At 46.1% G+C, this 20,895-nt stretch overlaps 1 protein-coding gene and 1 pseudogene across 2 annotated transcripts in view; one reads left to right on the top strand and one right to left on the bottom strand.

Moving 5' to 3' along the window:
• The window catches only part of ZNF592 (zinc finger protein 592), a 56,979-nt gene that overhangs the window by 2,449 nt on the left and 33,635 nt on the right, over positions 1–20,895 (top strand). Inside the window, exon 2 of one of the 2 annotated variants that reach the window (XM_012763255.3) lies at positions 14,604–14,717. The gene's annotated coding sequence lies outside the window, so the exon portion shown is untranslated. Of the gene's footprint in view, positions 1–14,545; positions 14,718–20,895 lie in introns of those variants that run through there. The other variant, XM_076004724.1, reaches the window with a different exon arrangement.
• On the bottom strand, positions 7,621–7,971 carry LOC105870586 (NADH dehydrogenase [ubiquinone] 1 alpha subcomplex subunit 5 pseudogene; annotated as a pseudogene).

Raw genomic sequence — 20,895 nt, 5'->3', positions numbered from 1 at the left:
ACATTTGTTATATAGCCTGGATTCAAACCCAGGTCTGCCTGATTCCAGAGCCCACTGGCTCTGGAGCCAGACCACTGAAGTTTGCATTTTACTTCTGCCACTTGCTAACCAATTGCTCTTGAGTTACTTAACCTCTCTTGTGCATCAGTTTCCTCATCTTAAATGCAGATAAAGTACCTACCTCATAGAGTTGTTGTGCAGATCAAATTAAGCCATGTAAATAGTTTAGCACTTAGTTAAATGTTAGTTGCTATTATTTAAATGTTTGAAATTTCCATGTTGCCTCTTGGCGATATTGTGGTCATTTATGTGTGTATGTATGAATGCAAGCAGGCAGAGTCTTGCTCTGTCACCCTGGCTAGTGTACAGTAGTGTCTTCATAGCTTGCTGCAACCTCAAACTCCTGGGCTGAAACAATCCTCCTGCCTCAGCTTCCCAAGTAGCTGGGACTACAGGTGTGTGCCACTGTGCCTTGATAATTTTTTCTATTTTTAGTAGAGATGGGGTCTCACTTTTGTTCAAGCTGGTCTCCTGGCCTCAAGTGATCTTCCTAGAGTGTTAGAATTACAGGCATGAGCCACCATGCCTGGCCAAAATTTATATTTAATTCTTGAATTTTGTGTGACTCTCTTTTTTTTGCCATCCTATTTTTTGTTTGTTTGTTTTTGTTTTTGAGATAGGGTTTCACTCTGTCACCTAGGCTAGAGTGCAGAGCCGTCATCATAGTTGACTGCAGCCTCAAACTCCTGGACAGAAGTGATCCTCTTGCCTCAGCCTCCCAAGGAGCTGGGACTGCAGGTGTGCTCTATCACGCCTGGCTAATTTTTCTATTTTTAGTAGAGACAGGGTCTTGCTCTTGCTTAGGCTGGTCTCAAACTCGTGACCTCAAGCAATCCTCCCACCTCAGCCTCCGAGAGTGCTAGGATTACAGGCATGAGCCAACCATACCTCCTATTTTCTCTTAATAACTTAATGTCATGTTCCATATGATCAGTCATTCAACATAGATCTCCCGTGTCACACTTGATACCCGTATCACACTTGACACTGTGCTAGAACCTGCAGGATATATAGTGAGTTCCTTCCTCCCAGGAGCTCAGCGTATCCTGGGGAGATCAGATATTTTAAAGAATGAGCTACAGTGTGCTTAAATTCTCTAACTCATTTGTGGTTAAAGAGCTGTTGGGAGCAGTAAGAACTAAATGCCTGGGTAGGTAGGGAAGGCTTCAGGGAAGCGGCAACTTTTGAACCTTCCTTTTAGAGGAAGAATAGGAGTTTTACAGGCAAATAAGATTAGGCAAAGGACTGTAGAGAGAGTCATAAATGTGAAAGCATGGAGCCAGGAGAGGCCCCATTTTCTGGGAATGAGGCTGGAAAGCTCAATTGGGACTATGAAAGGCAGATCAAGAAGTTTGGATTTTATTCTGTAAGCCATGGGAGAGCTACCAGAGAGTATTAGATACGTCAAGTAAGTACCTCCCACAATGGGTATGAGAGAGTGGAGATAGATGTCGTCCTGGGCAACTTTTTGGGACAGTGGGGGGGGGGGCATGGCATAGGAATCACTGTGCTTTGGAATCTTGTTTCTCAGCTTTGTAGACTGGAAATTCAGTTTTGTAGAGCACTCAGAGCTGGTTGGGTCCAGAGACTGACTCACTAATCAAACTTGGAAGAGACTGATGAATAAACTTAGCATATTAACTGGCCATGAGAAATGAAACTGCACAATGACAGATGTTTCTGTTTTCTGGCCATTGCTCCCCCATTTCTGGCCAGGACTGGGACCTACTAACAAACACTTGCTCCTCAATTCCTGTTTGTTTCTCTCAGGTTCCTTGGAAATGAACCCTTCTGTTAACATAATCTTTCCTCAAGCACTATTCAGTGTAGTCAACAATGATTAGTAATTGATAGAGTGGATGATTCTGTATCATTTGTGTAGGATCCTGTGTTCGCGAAACTCAAGGAAGAAGAAGAACTTAGAAATGAAATATCAGAAAAAAGTGTTCCATAGAATTAGGTTAGTGGAGAAGGTATGCAGATTCTAAGTGGTGTGGGTAATTTTGTGGCTAAGCAGTGGTTGTGGGCAGATGCATTGGAAGTTGTTCTGGGTGGGAGCAGAGGTCTGTGAACTCTTGGAGAGTAGAGGGAGTTTTTGATTGCACTTGAATGAGAGACTGGTTTAGAATCTTCGTCTTCCTACACATTGGAGGCAGAAAAGAAATTTTGAATTCCTGCCTTCAACTCTGCCTGATCATGGTGAGCTTTCTCCGTGGACCGGAATCTTGATGAGGTTTGAACTTTGTCTTACCCTTCTTTCTGCTTCTGCAATACTGGGAAGAGTGCTGGACCCTCTAGAGTTTCCAACCTGTACTTTTCTATGGTGAAAAATAAAATATAGATAGACTAACCTAGATTGTAGATTATTTTCCTTTTAAAACTCTAAAAATAATATAAGAAATACATATTTATGTAGAAAATTTAGTAAATACAGATAAGTGTACAAAGGAAATAAAACTGACTGATAAATCCTGCAACCCAGAGCAACTGTTAACATTTTAATATCTTGGTATTTATATTAGATCTTTATCACTATCCCTATCTTATATGTAAGTTTATCTGAACCTTTTCTTACAACGATAGAAACATCTTGACTAGGAGAAAGTTCTGAAAGTCCACGTCTGTGAGGCAGAGCAATTGCATGTAACCCAAGTCCACGTCTGTCTCCATCTGTGGGCATCTGGTCCAGCACCCTCCCCTTCACTTGCTCTAGAGGTATAGGGTGTGATATCCATTAGCTAATTACTTTTGAGAAATGTTTTCAGAGGAGCAGAGCACTACTTTAGCCAACCATTTGCTTTAATTTGACAGCAGGGAAGTGTGTGTGTGTGTGTGTGTGTGTGTGTGTGTGTTGAAATGACACATCTGAACCTTTTTATGGCTCAAAAAAAGTTAATGAATACCTTTTGAGTTTGGTGTCACCACAGAGTCATTCCTCAAAGCTGTCAGCACTTATGGGCTGTCGTCTGCTCACTGTGTGACATTGGTTAAGTCCCTTACCGTCTCCATTTCAGTTCTGAGGGTGTGTACCAAGGTTGCCCCTTCCTCTCATTAACACACGCCAGGGGATGAAAAGGATGATGGCGTCCGTGTGTGTGACTGGTTGTGGAAAGACTGCCGCGATGCTGGGTGAAGAAAAGGAGTGTGTCTGCTGAACAGATGAGCTTCTGGTCTCGAATCAGTATGTGTGTGGGGTAGAGGGTTTGTGTGACTTCAGCTTTTTGTTTTTGAGAGCTCCAGGATTATTAAGACCCCCTTAGAGATTTTGAAACTTTTCTTTAAAAAGTTTAAAAAATTTTATGTTTATTTTTAACAAACTTTTTTTTTTTTTTTTTTTTTTTTTGAGATAGGGTCTTGCTATGTTGCCTTGAACTCCTGAGCTCAAGTAATCTTCCTGCCTTAGCCTTTGGAGTATCTGGGACTACAGGTGTGTGCCATGTCACCTGCCTGAAACTTTTTTAAGTTGTGTAGAGGTCGCATTAAGCGTCCTCCATAAAAATCAACAGGCTCGGGGGCCAGGAGAGGTGGCTCCTGCCTGTAATCCTAGCACTCTAGGAGGCCGAGGCGGGCGGATCATTTGAGCTCAGGAGTTCAAGACCAGCCTGAGCAAGAGCGAGACCCGTCTCTACTAAAAAAAAAAAATAAAAGAAATTAATTGACCAACTAAAAATATATATAAAAAATTAGCCTGGCATGGTGGCACATGCCTGTAGTCCCAGCTACTCGGTAGGCTGAGGCAGGAGGATTGCTTGAGCCCATGAGTTTGAGGTTGCTGTGAGCTAGGCTGATGCCACGGCACTCACTCTAGCCTGGGCAACAAAGTGAGACTCTGTCTCAAAAAAAAAAATATCAACATGCTCATGCTGAGAATGCAAGACCTGTCTATGCCCCACGTCTGACTGAGAATAGACTTGCTTCCTCTCTGGAGGACGGAGTTCACCATAAGATCTCCTTACCTCTGAGTGGTAAGATTGGGGTGACTTTTACTTTATTATTTTTCTAAATTTAAATTAAATTAAATTAATTTTTTTGGAGATAGAGTCTCGTTCTGTTGCCCCAGCTAGAGTGCTGTGGCGTCAGCCAAGCTCACAGCAACCTCAAACTCCTGAGCTCAAAGGATCCTCCCGCCTTGGCCTCCCAGAGTGCTAGAATTATAGGCGTGAACCACCACGCCTAAAATAAAATTTTATTTTATTTTACTTTATTTATTTTTTTTTTAATTATTTTTTTTATTTTGGTATATTATGGGGGTACAGATTTTAAGGTTTCAATAAATGCCCATTTCCCCCCCTCCCCCCAATATTTTACTTTATTTTATGATAGAGTCTTGTTCTGTTGCTCAGGCTGGAGGTCAGTGGCCTGCTCATAGCTCACCAAAACCTCCAACTCCTTGGCTCAAGCAATCCGTCTTCCTCAGCCTCCAAAGTGGCTGGGACCATAGGCACACACCACCACCACCACACCCAGCTAATTTTTATTTTTTTACATTTTTTTTTTTTGTAGAGATAGGGGTCTTCTCTCGCCTCATCCTCCCAAAGTGCTGGGATTACAGGTGTGAACCATTGTGCCCAGCCAACTTTATTCTTTATATTTTCTTGCTTTCACTTGAATTTTACACAGGCTTATATATCATCTTTACAAAAACAAATAACTTTTAAATCTACTTTCATTTTAGAGACAAACACAGAATGCCCTAAAGCAAAAACTCAGACTGCCTATAACTGTGACCTTATAGAAGAGGTATAATGTTGGAGTTGGCCATACTCCCTTGATCAGCAAGCCAATAACCCAAACCTAAAGAATCAAAATGAGACACTTCCACCGTGTGACACTCCCCTAATCACAGACGCCTAATTAAACAGCTTCAGGGGAAAATGCCTTTTTGTTAGATATGGTTTGAACAGGTGAGTTAGGCTAGCACCTCTGATTGGTGTAGTCTCTGAATTTGGAGATCCAGGGCTTGCACCCATCTGGGAGGAGGTAACAGGAGAGTGTGATTGGCTTCTAGCTTCATTTGTTGGGTGTTTTGTTTAGAAGCGCTTCTAAAGCCATCACTCCTTTTCTGGCCCTGGGTATCTTTCCCTGGAATAGGGGCTCAGTAGTCTCCCACACATCAACATGGGGGATGCCAGAGGCTTGGTGTGACAACCTGGGGATCAAGGGACTGTGAAGAGAGGGCATTACCATGTGTAAGCCTCATGTGCATTCCTGGGATTTTCTCCCCTTTGGGGGGCTCAGCCCATCCTGAGGGTAAGGTGGGGGCTGTGCCTTCCGCATTTCTAGTCATGGGTTGTAGGAACATGTTACCCACATTTCCCTTGGCGGGCTGGAGCCAAACGTGAGCCACTGCAGTGGGCTCTGGCAACGCTTTTATTCCCCTGGTTTGCCGCAGTTTGCAGCGTTCTACTCTTTTCTGCCAAGTCAGTTCCTGAAGCTGAAGGTGTTGCTTTAATGAGCCAAAGGATAGAGCGAGACCGGGGAGGGATTTTGGAGATCGGTGTCCACTGTCACTGCCAACCATCCCAGGGCTGCTCCAGGGCCTGAAGACACATCTGAGGTAGAGCTTTGGCATTTTCAAAGGAAGGGGGAGTCTGGGGGTGGGCACCGAGCAGCTATGAAGTTTCTTCTGGGCTTGGCCCAGCCAGGGCTCTGGTCTGTGTGGTGAAGGTCTGCTCTCTGCCTTTGCCTCGTTACACAGACTCTCTACCCTGAGTGGAACTGGCTGAGGTCGTAAAAACCACTTTACCATCTAATACTTCATTAGAGCTATAAATCTTCAGGCCCTTAAAAATCTTAGATGTCTGATTAATACTACCATTCTTTTTCTTCTTCACTCAGACCAGTAACACTACCATTGTTTTTAATTAGAATGTTTTCTTTATTTAAAATCTTGTGGAGCCTTTTTGCAACTGGACCATCATTGATTACAGTTGCTTATGAAAGGCCTACCCTGGGTGGTCTGTGGAGCCTAAAGGAATCGTGGGAGATGAACTTTGCCCTCAAGGAGTTCCCCCTCTGAAAGCAATTAGAGAACAATTTGCTTCAGACCAGAAGTGTCTTAAGGGGGCTTTTCTTGCTGAGGGTGATGGTTACTCTCAAACAGGTCACCCTCTGAGATGGCTGGAGTCTCCTCTGGGGAATGTTCTCTAGTACCCCAGAGAAAATGGATTGACTGGCCATTTGGGAGGAGAGAGGTTGTGGCAATGATGTAATCTTGTCCTACATTACTTCGCTTGTCTCCCCTGGACACTGCTTCCCCAAGTGCTGTACCTGAGTGAAGGTAGCCCCCATCCACAGAATATAAACCCCAGTGCCTGTCATTCTGTCTTCACAGCTCCGTGCCTCTGAGGCCAAGGCCTTTGCATTTCCATCTTACAGTCCCCTTTTTAAATATTTACACCCCCTGGGGGAGGTCATACTCTTAGCTAGTTCATCACCAAACAGTAGCTTTAATTACCAGGAATTAATTAAGTCAACTGAGAGAAAGACTGGGACCCAGACAGGCACTTGGGGGCAAGAGTGTCTGAAGGGACACACTCCTGCAGGGCAGGAGAGAAGTGAGGGCAGCAGAGGAAACTTTCATGCCTATCAGTTGCTACAGGTGAGTGCTGCTGACTCTGGGCCACCCTTCTGTCTTGCTGGTTGGGGCGTGGGGTTCAGTGTGAGCCAGCCCTGGTATAGGGGCTTTGAGGCAGAGTTGAAATTTCAGCTGAGTCTTTAAGGCTGGGGACATTTTTTCCCTCATTTATTTATTTATGTATTTATTTATTTATTTTTTTGAGAGAGAGTCACTTTGTTGCCCAGGCTACAGTGAGTGCCGTGGCGTCAGCCTAGCTCACAGCAACCTCAAACTCCTGGGTTCAAGCGAGCCTCCTGCCTCAGCCTCCCAAGTAGCTCGGACTATAGGCATGCGCCACTATGCCCGGCTAATTTTTTCTATATATATTAGTTGGCCAATTAATTTTCTTTTTTTTAAAGCCTAAATTAAAATGATATTTATTATGGATTTGGTAATCAGTATATAATTATATATTTAAATTTTACTTTATAAACATAAGATCACAGCCAAAGAGGTTAACCATAATTTCAAATTTTAGCACCAGCTACTTTTGCTATTTTATCACAATTGAAAATATTCACTCTTACTATTTTATTTCAGTGACCTATAAATTTGTTTGGACAATAATAATAAAGTGCCTTTTCTCTTTTTCAGGATAATAAAAAAATTAAATGACATTGAAAATAGTACTAGAGATATTTCACTTTTCCATTATGTCCTCTGTACTGAAGATCTATAGGAATTTTTCTAATTCATTTTCAAGTCTTCCCACAACTTCTCTGTTCAAAGAAATACCATCTTTGGAATAACCTGTGTGACTACTTCACAAATCAAAAACTGATTCATGAGACCTTATTACCCATTATCACTATTTTTAACAAGTATCTTAAATATATTCTGTATCAGTTTCTTGATAATGTCAATAATTTAGACACATTTCAAATATAACACATTTAATTGTATCAATTGCCCATTAACCCGCTAAAATCATTTAATGATGATTATATCAGCCATTTCCACTGATTGGCAGGAGGCTCTTCCACTAACGGCTCCCATGGTTTCCACTGCATCATTTTTCTTGCCAGACTTAGTTCACTTTCAGCCTGAAGAATCACCTCTTCTATTTGGCCACCCTGAAGTTAATCTTCTAATTTTTTAACATCTGGTTCCGCTTTAACCATAGCCAGCTTCTTATTTGTAATCTGTTCTGTATACTTTCTATATGCTTCATTTTTTGGGATTTGCTCAAGAACATCAAAAATCTTTGTATACAATATTCTTAGATTCTCGTGTGGAATGTCACATACAGCTAATCCCACAAGGTCAGTAGTCTTCTTCAGCACACCCACCATGACAGCCAATTTTCTTTCTATTTATAGTAGAGACAGGTCTCGCTCTTGCTCAGGCTGGTTTTGAACTCCTGACCTTGAGCAATCCGCCCGCCTCAGCCTCCCAGAGTGCTAGGATTAAAGGCATGAGCCACCACCCCCAGCCTGTTTTTTCCCTCATTTAAAAAATAATATACACTTAGTTTAGAAAATTTGGGAACATTCAAGAGAAAAACCAATCCCTCATAATTCTTCCTAACGATAGACAGCTGAGATATATAGGCAGTGGAGAGTGATCCTTTTTTTTTTTTTTTTTTTTTTTATGGACGAGGTCCTGGGGCCCCAAGAGAGGGGGCCCCAGAAGTCACCCGAGAGTGATCCTTTTAAAACGCGAGCACATCCATTTCTCTGCCCCGAGTCCACCTGTCGTCTTCCATCATCATCTCCCACCCCCATCTCCTATGCCTGTCTTAGGGCCTTTCTACTTTTTCCTCTGCCTACAACCTTTTCTCCCCCCTATTCACATGGCTTGCTCTCTCACTTCAGAATGGAGAATGTCTTCACTCTAATTTCTGACTTCAGATGAGGAGCCCTGGTTGAGAAAGGCGGTGTGACTACCTGACGTATGATGAATCTGTTTGTGTGTCTCCTCCAAGTGGATTGTTAGCTCTGCGTGAGCAGGGACTTGGTCTGTCCTGCTCACTGTGGTAGCCACAGGCTCAGCACGTAGCAGGTGCTCAATATCATTGACTGACTGGAAGTGCATGGAAGCGCGCGTGCGTGTGTGGTCAGTGCGGTGGGATAGGGCAGGATAGCTAGCAGCTGGAGGGGCAGAGGAATGTGGACGGTGTGGGGAGGAGGAGGAAGAGGAGGATGCTCGCAGTAGGAATGTCGGTTGGAGACGTCCACTCTATTGCAGTCTCTACAGTCTCTTCTCTTACCCACATTGTTGAGGGGGAAACAGTGATTTGGTACCATGAGGTAAGTGAAGGGCAGCTGCTTCGGTAGACCTGGGCTAGGCCTAGATTATAGAGGTTTTCCAAGACCCAGCCCGAGGGTTGGGCATGATGGAGTAGGCATCATATAGGAAACTTTTAGGTTTTCCAGCAGAGTGAGTGACCTGATGAAAATGGTGTTTGGGAAGGATCAGTCTCGGACATGCAGGGTGCCGGCGTGGGAACAGACCAGATGGGGTGAGGAAAGGGTTAACAAGGCTGGGGTCGGCAGACATGAAATGGAGATGACAGCAGGAAGACTGGGTGGCGACATGCTCCCCAGCTGCCATGTGGCTGCCTAAAGGCTTCCCCTGCTCCCAACATGGCAGCGTTTAAAGTATTGTCAGTGATTTCAAGTGCATTTTGGAAGGAGGTGGGGTTATAAGTGTGAATGAGGAAAGAAGAGTCCTTAAGTTGTTTATCAGGTTCATTCGTCTGCAGGGGGTGATACCCTGAGCTGGCCCAGTCTCGTGGGGGCGGTAATCTGGGACGGGAGCCTATCTTCTTTCTGGCCGGCTGAAAACTGTTTCCCATCTGAGTTTAGCGGTCCGTGTTCTCTGGCTTTCTTCCGAACCTGCACATATACCGGCATGGCACCTGAAAGCCATGTGTTCAGTCACCTTTAGACTTCATTTTCTATCTCCATAGTTTTATCTGTTTCTCAGAGCTGTTTTCAGCTCACAAACCCACTTGGGTTGGATTAATTGATTAGAAATACGTATTTCTAAATGGTTTTTGTTTCATCAGGCTTCTGGCCTGTTTTTAAAAAGGTTTTTGCCAAGATGAGATCAGTGGAGAAGAGATTTTGGTATAATCAGCTTCTTTATGATCTTTTAGTACAGTCATGTTTTGAAACTGATGTTTCTGATGTATTCATTAATTTCTAGAATAAATATTTGAGGGCCTGCTGTGTGCCAGGCCCTATTCTAGGCACCAAGAAATATAGCAGGGAAAAAAAAATAAGATCTTACCCTCATGGAGCTCGTGTTCTAGTGTGTGTGGGTTTAGAGGCAATAAACAAGTGAAATATAAAGTACGAGAGATGGTGAAAAGTGTCATGGAGAATAATAAAGCAGGGATGGCAGATGGGGGCTTTGGTGGGGAGGCAGGTTTTCTATTTTACATCAGAGAAATCTCATTGATTCAAAGACATTTGAGCAGAGATCTGAAGGAGGTGACAGTGAGCGTCCAGGTATCTGAGGGAAGAGCAATCAGGATGCAGAGAAAAGCAAGTGCAAAAGCCCTTGAGGCCAGAAAGTGCTTAAAGTGTTTAAAGACCTGCAAGGAAGTCAGTGTGGGGGGGAGGGGTGGGGGCGGAATCCTGTGGTGGCCCAGCCTCTAGTGATTCTGACTTAATTGGTCTGAGCTGGGGTCAGGCATGGGGGGGGGGCGGGACTGCTCCCCAGGTGTTCCTAATGGGCATGGGGGGGTCAGGCATGGGAGGAGGAGGAAGAGGAGGAGGAAGAGGAGGAGACTGCTTCCCAGGTGTTCCTAATGGGCATGAGGGGGTGGTCAGGCATGGGGACTGTTCCCCAGGTGTACCTAATGGGCATGGGGGGGGTCAGGCATGGGGGGGGTCAGGCATGGGGGGGAGGAGGAGGAGACTGCTCCCCAGGTGTTCCTAATGGGCATGAGGGGGTGGTCAGGCATGGGGACTGTTCCCCAGGTGTACCTAATGGGCATGGGGGGGGGTCAGGCATGGGGGGGGGTCAGGCATGGGGGGGGTCAGGCATGGGGGGGTCAGGCATGGGGGGGAGGAGGAGGAGGAGACTGCTTCCCAGGTGTTCCTAATGGGCATGAGGGGGTGGTCAGGCATGGGGACTGTTCCCCAGGTGTACCTAATGGGCATGGGGGGGGGTCAGGCATGGGGGGGGGTCAGGCATGGGGGGGGGAGGAGGAGGAGGAGGAGGAGGAGGAGACTGCTCCCCAGGTGTTCCTAATGGGCATGAGGGGGTGGTCAGGCATGGGGACTGTTCCCCAGGTGTACCTAATGGGCATCTGGGGCTGAGAGTCACTGATCTAAGGGTTAAATAAGCCTTGTCGTGTGTATTTGATGGGGAGATTTGGACGGGTAACTGTGAGTAGGAGACTACAGCTACTCTGATGGGAAGGCCAAAGTAAGGCCCTGTGACCTTTTCAGTTTATGTACCTTTTCTCATTTGATAACCTCACCTCTCTGGGCCTTAGTTTCCTTGCTTATAGAATGAGTGGCTTAAATTTAATGGTCTCCTAGAATCTCTTTGGCTCTGACAGTCCTTAACGTTAGAAAAGTGGTCTAGGACAATGTTTTCTAACGCTGATCTTGTAACACCTAAGGTGTGTCATTATTATGGCAAAGGCTATGGTGAATGTCTCAGTACCACACTGAAGGAAAATTTGTGCCATGTCCAGTGACACCTTGGTGAGATGACGGTGTTGGGAATTCTGAAATGTGAGAGCTGACCTTCCAGTTCAGAGTTCAGAGTCCAAGGGCAGCATGGTGCTTGGAGGCAGGAGGGAGCCTGAGTGCCAGTCTTAGCTCACTGATTGGTGAGTTCCTTACGAAGTGGGAATGCTGTGTTATAAACAGTAAAGTTCCTATCCATCCCAGTGTGAGTATGAGATTAGGATGACCTGGAGAAGCAGTCAGCCTGGCTCAGTGAAGCCTGATGCTCAGGTCTGTGAGCCCCTCTCTGCAGCCAGATGGTGTCCTGCAGGTGCGAGGCTGTCTGGACACAGACAGACCCCGGTGGCTGGAGGAACCAGGTTTACCTGGCGCAGATAACCAGGTGCACTCGTGGGAACACTGAGAACTTACTATGCGACGTCAGACTTTAGACAACAACTGGCCCCCCTGGTCTCTGACTTTTGTCCTCAGTTGGACAGCACAATGTCTGCTTATTAGTTTGTTTTGAAATGTGAAGGTCCAAATAAAAAAAGAGAAAAACTCAAGGGAAAAAAGGTTTTCTCTATTTCTCTTCTAAATTTTTACATTAATATTGTCTGTATTTCTATTTAGAATCCAAACTAAATACCAGTCTGTCAAAATTAGGACCAAATGAAGTTAAGCGAGAGAATGCAGGATTAGAGTGAGAATGAGCCTAATTAGAAATTCCGGGGATGAGACCTTTTGTTCTGTCATTTGTGGGTACCGGTACTTGATGGCCACTGTGGTGTCCCGGCTTGCCTGCCCGCTGGCCCTGTGCCCACTCCCCGGCCCCAGGCGTCCTCAGCCTCAGGGGCGTCCTGGGGCTGTGCGGAGAGGCGCAGGAGGCCTCACTCCCGCGGGCTGTCCTCTCTGCAGGCTTCTGCCCAGCAGTCTGCTGGACACTCAGAGAACTTCCGAGGGAACGCTTGCTGGCCACTGAGGTTGGTGGCATGATACTTACAAATACATGTATTTGCCATGTGAAAGGTAGTGTTGTAAGAACTTTACAAATATCCGGTTATTAAGTATGAAATGTCCGATTCCCTTAAGTACTAAGTTGGACAGTTGATATCTCTTGACACTTCACTTTGACACTTCTTGTTTTGTGTTTATTGTGAAGGTGCATCCTCAGTCTTTCAAATGCACTTTTTGGCTTGTGATTATCTTTCACATTTTCTAGAGCAATTTTTGTGAAACCGTGGATAAGTGAAAAAATTTGTGTTATTTTCAAATATAAGTTCCATCGTGGAACCAGTGCAGCACAAGCAGCTCGAAATATCAATGGTTTGGGAAGGATGCAGCTGATGAACACACAGTACATCGATCGACATCAATAGTTTGATAAGTTTTGTTCGAGCGATTTTTTTTTTTCTTTTCCTCGAGACAGAGTCTCACTCTGTTGCCCAGGCTACAGTACCATGGATGGCATCAGCCTAGCTCACAGCATTCTCAAACTTGTGGGCTCAAGTGATCCTCCTGCCTCAGCCTTCTGAGTAGCTGGGACTAGAGACATGCACCACCATGCCTGGCTAATTGTTTCTGTTTCTTTAGTAGAGACAGGGTCTCACTCTTGCACTGGCTGATCTCGAACTCCTGAGCTCAAGCGATCCTCCCGCCTCAGCATCCCAGAGTGCTGCGATTACAGGGGTGAGCCACCAAGCCTGGCCTGTTCTGGTGATTTTAATCTTGAAAATGAGTCATGCGGGTGACCTGAGACCAAGGTGGATAACCATGAGCTGAAAGCTGTAGTGGAAGCGAATCTATCTCAACCTACGCATGAATTAGCAGTAAGGTTTGACATTCCTATTCCAACAATATTAGACCATTTGAAACAAATCATTAAGTACAGAAGCTGGATAGATGGGTTCTGCATGAATTAAACGAGCATCAGAAGAGAAATCGTCTCAAAGCTTGCCTTTCTTTGTTGTCGCGACATAAAGATCAACCGTTTCTACATCGTATTTTTACGTGTGATGAAAGATGGATTCTTTTTGACAATCTCAAGTGTTCGGTACAATGGTTGGATAAAGATGCAGTGCCGAAACACAGTCCAAAACCGAATATTCATCAAAAAAGGCTAATGGTGTCTGTTTGGTCCAGCGCTGGTATGATCCACTACAGCTTCATGAAACCTGGTCAGTTTATTATAGTGGATGTCTGCTGCAACCAGTTGGATGAAATGATGAGGATGCTTGTGATTAAGCAGCTGAGATTGGTCAGCAGATACAGGCCAATCCTCTTGCAAGACAATGCTCGACCACATGTCGTACAAACAACTACAGAGGCTGGACTTGGAAACTCTGTCATCCATGCTATTCACCAGACCGTGCTCCAGCTGACCACCACTTCTTCCAGGCTTTGGACCACTTCGCACAAGGAAAAATATTCAGTTCTCAAGAAGCTGTGGAAAATGCCTTTTGCGGTTTCATCGCCACTGGCTCTCCAGGCTTGTTCACTGCTGGCATAAACAAGCTGCCGTTAAGATGGCAGAACTGTGTCAGTAGTTTGGGTGCACACTTTGGCTAATTATACTGCTTCTTGTTTGAGACATAATAAACTACCCTTTTGATTGGAAATTGGATGTTTCCTATTTAATGACCTAATATTAACTCATTTGATTCCTATAATAGCCCATTTTACATACGGGGAAACAGACACAGAGGTGAAGAATCTTGCCCCAGGTCACACAGCCAGTCATGGTAGAACTGGGATTTCTACCAGTCTGTGCTCTGAACCACCAGCCTGGGATAGGGGAGGGGGAGCAGGTCTGAGGCTGGGAAAAGTGTCTTTGATGACATTTGTGACCTGCTTTGAATTTATGTTTGAGGATTTTTTTTCAGGGCCTTACCTTTACTTGGATTACTATTATTTTTTTTTTTTTTTTTTTGAGACAGAGTCTCACTTTGTTGTCCAGGTTAGAGTGAGTGCCATGGCGTCAGCCTAGCTCACAGCAACCTCAATCTCCTGGGCTCAAGCAATCCTCCTGCCTCAGCCTCCCAAGTAGCTGTGACTACAGGCATGCACCACCATGCCTGGCTTATTTTTTCTGTATATATTAGTTGGCCAATTAATTTCTTTCTATTTATAGTAGAGACGGTCTCGCTCTTGCTCAGGCTGGTCTCGAACTCCTGACCTCGAGCAATCCGCCCGCCTCGGCCTCCCAGAGTGACTATTATTAGTTTTTAAAGCTATCTTTCCTTACCTTAACATTTACTGTCAGACCCATTAAAAAAATATTTTTCTTCTTTCCTCAGGTGGTGTTTGGACACTAGACCAGACCATGTGCCTAGGTAGAAGTTTTTCCTTTCTCCGCAGCTCCACTCCCCCGGCAACGCTCGCCACACCCTTGTTTTGAGAACCTCACTAAGGTATGATGTCTGGGCTGACCTGAGCTGGCCTTGAAGAGCTAAGGAACATATGAGACTTTTTCTGTCCCTTGGTGGGTTGTTTTTTTGTGCGTGTGGTAAAAGCATATAACAAAGTCTGCCGTTTTTACGTGTACAGTTCAGTGGCATTAAGTACATTCACAGTTGTGCCGCCATCACCACTGTCCTCCTCAGAACCTTACATCATCCTGTACTGACACTCTGTGTCCATGAAATAATAACCCTTCTCTGTCTCCTCCAGCTCCTGGCAGCATCTGTTCTACTGCCTGTCTCTGTGCATGTGCCTACTGCAGGGACTTGATATGCGTAAAATCATACAATATTTGCCCTTTTGTAACTGGCTTATTTCACTTGGGATAGCACCTTCAAGGTTCATCAGTCTTGCAGCATATGTCAGAGTTTCCTTTCTTTTTGAGACTGAATAATATTCCATTGTGTGTGCATACCACATTTTGTTTATACTTTTTTTCTACTGAATACTTGGGTTGCTTCCACCTTTGGGTATTGGGAATAATGCTAAACTTGGGTGTGCAGCTATCTTAAGACCCTGCTTTTTGAAAAAAAAAAATTTAAGTTTAAAAAATTTTTTAAATTAAAATTTTTTTTTTCTTTTTTTTTTTTTTTTGAGACAGAGTCTTGCTCTGTCTCCCTGGGTAGTGTGCATTGACATCATCGTAACTCACTGCAAACTCTGGGCTCAAGCCATCCTCCTGCCTCAACCTCCTGAGTAGCTGGGACTACAGGCACGCGCCACCACACCGGCTAATTTTTCTATTTTTAGTAGAGACGGGGTCTCACTCTTGCTCAGGCTGGTCTTGAACTCCTGAGCTCAAGCGGTCCTCCTGCCTTGGCCTCCCAGAGTTCTAGCATTACAGTGGTGTGGGCCACTGTGTACAGCTGAGACCCTGTTTTTAATTCTTGTGAGTATATACCCAGAAGTAGAATTCTGGATCATATGGTAATTCTATGTTTAATTTTTTAGGAAATACCATATTGTTTTTGGTAGCGGCTGTATTATTTTACATTCCCACTAGTGATGCACAAGGATTCCAGTTTCTCCACTTCCTCATCAATACTTGTTATTTTCTGTTTTGTTTTGTTATTTATTATTAATAATAGCCATCATAATGAGTGTGACCTCAGTGATTATCTGGTTGGACCACTAGTCCCTATTTATTCAAATGTTAAAATGTAGAAAAAATATGATAAACCTCCATGTACCCATCACCCAGATCCAGATCAACAGTTATCACTTCATGGCCAATCTCATTTCATTTATATACCCATCCCTGCTTTCTTCCTCCTGCCTGTGTTATTTTGAGGCCTACCCCAGACATCACATCATTTATCTATGAGCACTCCAGTATGTGTCTTAAAAAGATAAGACTCTTAATATTCCATTAGTCTGATGGTAGAAAGGCACACAGGGCTGTTCCTCTGGATACGTCATTCCCTGTCATCCCCTTGGATCGCCAGGGGCATACAGTGGGCACACAGAACCCTGCATGTCGGATCTGTTGCCAAGCTGGGTTGTGGGTGAAAAGCTGCCTTGGCTGGGGCCCTGCTTTCCTGCAGAAGGCTTATCGCCCTGAAGTCCGAGCAGTCGTGAAAAAGCCCACCCGTAGGGCTCCATGTCGCATGGCTGTGGTCCCAGCTTCTTGGGAGGGGCTGAGGCAGGGCAGGGGGATCACTTGAGGCTAGGGGGTGAGGCAGCCTCGGCAACATAGTAAGACCCTGTCTCTGATAAAAAGAAAAAAAAAAAGGAGCCATTCAGATCTGGGTTAAGAGAAGGAGGAGAAAAGAAAGGGGAAGAGGGGAATAAGAGAACAAGCGAGGGAGAGGGAGGGATGGGGGGAGAGAGAGAAAGCATACTGTGGAGGAAGGAATGGGAGAGGATGAGGAAGAGTAGAGTGTGCAGGCGCGTGTGTGAGAGAATGGGAATGAGAGAAGAGAGCACCTGGGAGAGAAACTCTTTACTGGCCCCTGCGGTGATCTAGAGCCACCAGAGACCCGGGACTGGCAGCGTGCTGCTTGTGTGCCCCAAGCCTTGCCCTTCCGGGATCTCTGGACTGCAAGCCGTCTGCGTCTGCGGTAGGCGGGACTGGCGCGCCAAACGTGGGTACCAGGACAGGGAAAGAGTGAGCCTGTGGAATGGCCACTTTCTCTTTTCTGCATCCTTTCCCGGGGGTGGGGGTGGGGGGATTGGTTTCCAGTGGGTCTGAGCCTGCTGGCTTCTTGTTTGCGTGTGGATGTCCCCACTACCAAGAGATGATACTTTTCCAGAGTTGAGTGGGAGGGACTGCCCAGGTTGGTGTGTGAATAAGAGGAGTCCTGTCCCGCTTTTTTTCAAATCTCTGTGTCTTGTTCCCTTCTAACAAAGTGTGGCGCCCAGTAAGTGCCAAGGTGACGAGGGCCCAGGCCACACAGGATCAGTTTTTGTCTGAGTTCTCAGCTCGGTGTGAACTTGCTGCCTGTGTCTGGCTTCCACCTGTCGCAGTCAGCTTCATAGTCCTGCGTGATCCCTACTCCTTCCAGTCTCGTTTTCTGTCTTTTCATCTTTTGAAAAATATAACAGCTCTATTGATACACAAGTTATATGCCCTATAAGTTGCCCATTTAAAATATGTAATTCAGCGGTTTTTAGTCTGTTTACAGAGTTGTATCCCCCTTTTCTGAAGGCCCAGGACCACCCTGCCCTCCTCTTCCTGCGGGTCTCAGAGCCAGCCTTCCTTCTCCACCGCCCTCAAGGCAGATCACGTTGTCATGGCGACACCAGCCAGCAGGCATTCCCTGCTGGGATGATGTTTAATTTAATCAGCCCCTACAGGGCCCCGGGGTTACTTGGGGTAGACCCCTTCCCACTGGGGTGAGCTTCCATCAACACTGAAGGTCTCTCTGTTTATAAAAAGTTTAAAAAAGCAAAACACCCCAAAATTGCGTATTTGCCAAATTTTTGACTGATACTAAACCTGATTGGGAATCTGCGAATATCTTGAGCACTCTAGTTCTCGACAGATGAGCTTGTCAAATTGGTCCCTTTATAATGGTGGATTATCCTGCAGTGAACACACGGGAGCTTACACACAGACAGTGCAGCGATGACCGGGTGTACATGTGAGATGGTGATGAGTGCTGGGAAGAAAAATAAAGTGAGGGGTAGAGATTGATGGTGGGGGTGGGGGTCATCTCTCACGTAGAATGGTCTCGAGGCTCCTGACAAAGTGACGTTGGAGTTGAGACCCGAAGGAAGTGAGCAAGTAAGCCCGCAGGGATCTAGAGGAAGAACATGTCAAGCAGAGGGAATAGGAAATGCAAAGGCTCTGGGGCTGGAGCATGCCCGACATGCTTAAGGCAGCGCAGCGCGCCTGGACACACGCGGTGAGAGACCGAGAGGGGGAGAGAGACAGAGAGAGGCGTAGGAGACGGAGGGCAGTTAGATCGTCTGGTGCGCAGGCTGTGGGAAGGACTGCATTTCACTCTGGGTGACACTGGCTGGCATTGAAGGGTTTAGAAAAGAGGATAGATGTGATCTGATATGTGTTTTATTTTTTTATTTTTATTTTTTGAGATGGGGTCTCACTATGTTGTCCAGGCTGGAGTGTGGTGGCTATTAACAGGCACAATCATGGTATGCTGCTGTCTTAAACTTTTCAGCTCAAGCAATCTTCCCACCTGAGCCTCTCAAGTAGCTTGGACTACAGGCGCACACCACGAGGCCTGGCTAATCTTTAAACTCTTTTTGTAGAAATGAGGTCTGGCTAAGTTGTCCAAGCTGTTCTCAAACTGCTGGCTTCAAGTGATCCTCCTGCCTCAGCCTCCCAGAATGTTGGGGATCATAGGTGCCAGCTGCTGTGCCCGGCCTACGTGTGTCTTAAAAGTAGTACTTCGGCGACTGTTTGAGGATGACTAGGGGAGGCAAGGGTGGAAGCAGGAGACCAGTGAGCAGGCTTTTGTGGGAATCTCGGAGAGACATGAGATGGAGGTAGTGAGAAGTGGGTGGGCTTGGGTATGTTTCGAAGGTAGTGTTGACAGGATTTGCTGGTGGGTGGGATGAAAGGTATGAAGGAAAGAGGTTTTGGCCTAAGCAGCTGGGAGGGTGGAGGTGTCATTTACTGAAGTGGGGAAGTCAAGAGTTCTTGTAGGTGGAAATCAAGAGTTACGTTTTGGACACAGTAGGTGTTGGATGCCCATTAGACATCCAAGTAGAGATCCAGATGTAGAAATGCCAGTGAATAATTCAGTGAGTGCCTTTTGAGGGGCTTATAGAATAGCAGGAGATACATCAGTAGGTACAAGTTTAAAAAAAAAAAAAAGAATAGCAGGAGAGAGAACGTTTTACTGAAATAACTGTATTAAAGGTAGGAAACCGTGTTGTGAGGAAGAATAAATAAAGCAAAGGGGGGGAGCACAAGGGAGGGCGAGGTGAGTCTGTAGGATTCTGTGCCCTTGATGAGTCTTCAGTGGCGCTCACAGATGTTTTCAGTGGCTTGTGCGTGGGTGCTCAAGAGTAGGGCCTTCAGCTCTGTGTCCTCAAGTGCCAGCCATAAGTCTTGGCATTTGGTCACTGTTTGAGGGGTGACTTCCCCTCTCTGAGCCTCAGTTCTCCATGTATAAAATGAAGCAGTCGGACTAGACCAGTGTACTGGAGTGAACCAGGAAGCTTAAAAAAATAAGCAGGGACCCGTCCTAGATGTATTGAGTCAGAATTTCCTGGAGCCCGGGTATCTGCATTCTAAAGTCACTCCCCGTGTCACTGTTTTGCAGTCAGTCCAGCAGCAGTTGCAGACAGGCATTTGGAAACGCCTGGGCGAGATATTTCGGAGGTCCCCTTCAGCTCTAACATCCTGCGAGTCTAGCATCCTTGTTAGAATGCTTGTGGGATAATTCTCTTCTTGGGACGTGGGATCTTTGGTTGGGGTGGGAGAGGCACGGTGGGAGGGAAGAGAGGCTGCCTCTGGGTGAAGGCCACCTTGGCAGGGCAAGCAGGGGCAGGTATGCAGGTGCCCCAGCCAGGGAGCTGGAGAGGCACTGAGGAGTGGTTCTGGGAGTGGTGGGAGCAGTGACAGCTCATCTGCCACTGGGAGCCAGGTGTGTCCATTTCCTCCTTGGAAATGGACAGAAGGAAGGATATGACCCCAACCTTGAAGAGTCTCACAGGCTACTGGGAAGGACTGACAAGAAAACTCGTGATTCCAGCCCACTGTGGGAAGTGCTGCCTTCAAGGAGAGGGGTGTCCCAGGTGTCAGGAGAAAGTGGAGGAGGAGGGCAGAGGACCACTGGTGTCCCAGCACTCTGGAGGAGGGGACCCTACAGCTGGAGCTTGGGGATGAGCAGTGGTCAGGCAGATGTGTGTTTGGGGTGGGGCTGGGGTATCAGCCGTTCTTCTCTAGTCAGGGGCAAGAGCTCAAGCCCTGGCACGGAGGCACGAGCAAGTCGTGGTTAGAATGAAAGATGTCCTGGGAAGTGGCTGGAGAGGTGGGCGGGGACCGGGTCAGGAATGATCCTCCCCGCGAGGCTGAAGGATTTGAGGTCTGTCCTGGAGGTGATGGGGATTTTGAACAGGGACCTCTGTGACCAGATGGGTTTCACAGCAGCCATTCTGGCAGCGTGTGTTGGAGGGATAAACTAGATAGAGAAAGAGAGTGAAGAAAGACTTTGTTGTGCCTGGTCCACTGGACGGCGGGGGTGGTGCAGCTGTTTCGTACATACTGCTGACAGTCTTTTTGGGCCATTTTTTGCTACTTGTTTGAATACCAGGTGCCTCATGAAATGAAACTTTGGCCATTGGCTCTGAACATCTGTGACTTGGGGTCACTCAGACCTATAAGTAGGCCTTAGATGTGTGTTGAGGTCAGTGATATGTATATTATAGGGAGTCTGTCCACTTTAGGAGTTAATTTTTATTTAGAAATCCATTAGTTCTAGATTAATTTGCCCAGCTGTTGCAGCTGGGCAAATTAGTCTGTTCAAGGACTCAGAGATCCTTAAAGTTAGTTTAGTTTTACATAGTCAACCGAGGCCTTCACGTGGGTAACTACTGATAGCGCAGGAGGGGAAGCCAGTTCCTCGTGCTTCACTATTTCTTACTCTTTCAGCTTTACCATTCCTGGCCTGGGCCTTCATTCTGGGTCCAGGAGCGTGGGGCTCTTCTGTTTCTTTT

Source organism: Microcebus murinus, chromosome 7 (genome assembly GCF_040939455.1).
Source record: "Microcebus murinus isolate Inina chromosome 7, M.murinus_Inina_mat1.0, whole genome shotgun sequence".
NCBI classification, from domain to species: domain Eukaryota; kingdom Metazoa; phylum Chordata; class Mammalia; order Primates; family Cheirogaleidae; genus Microcebus; species Microcebus murinus.
The sequence above is the reverse complement of the archived record's forward strand: the minus strand, read 5'-3'. Positions and strand labels throughout refer to the sequence as shown.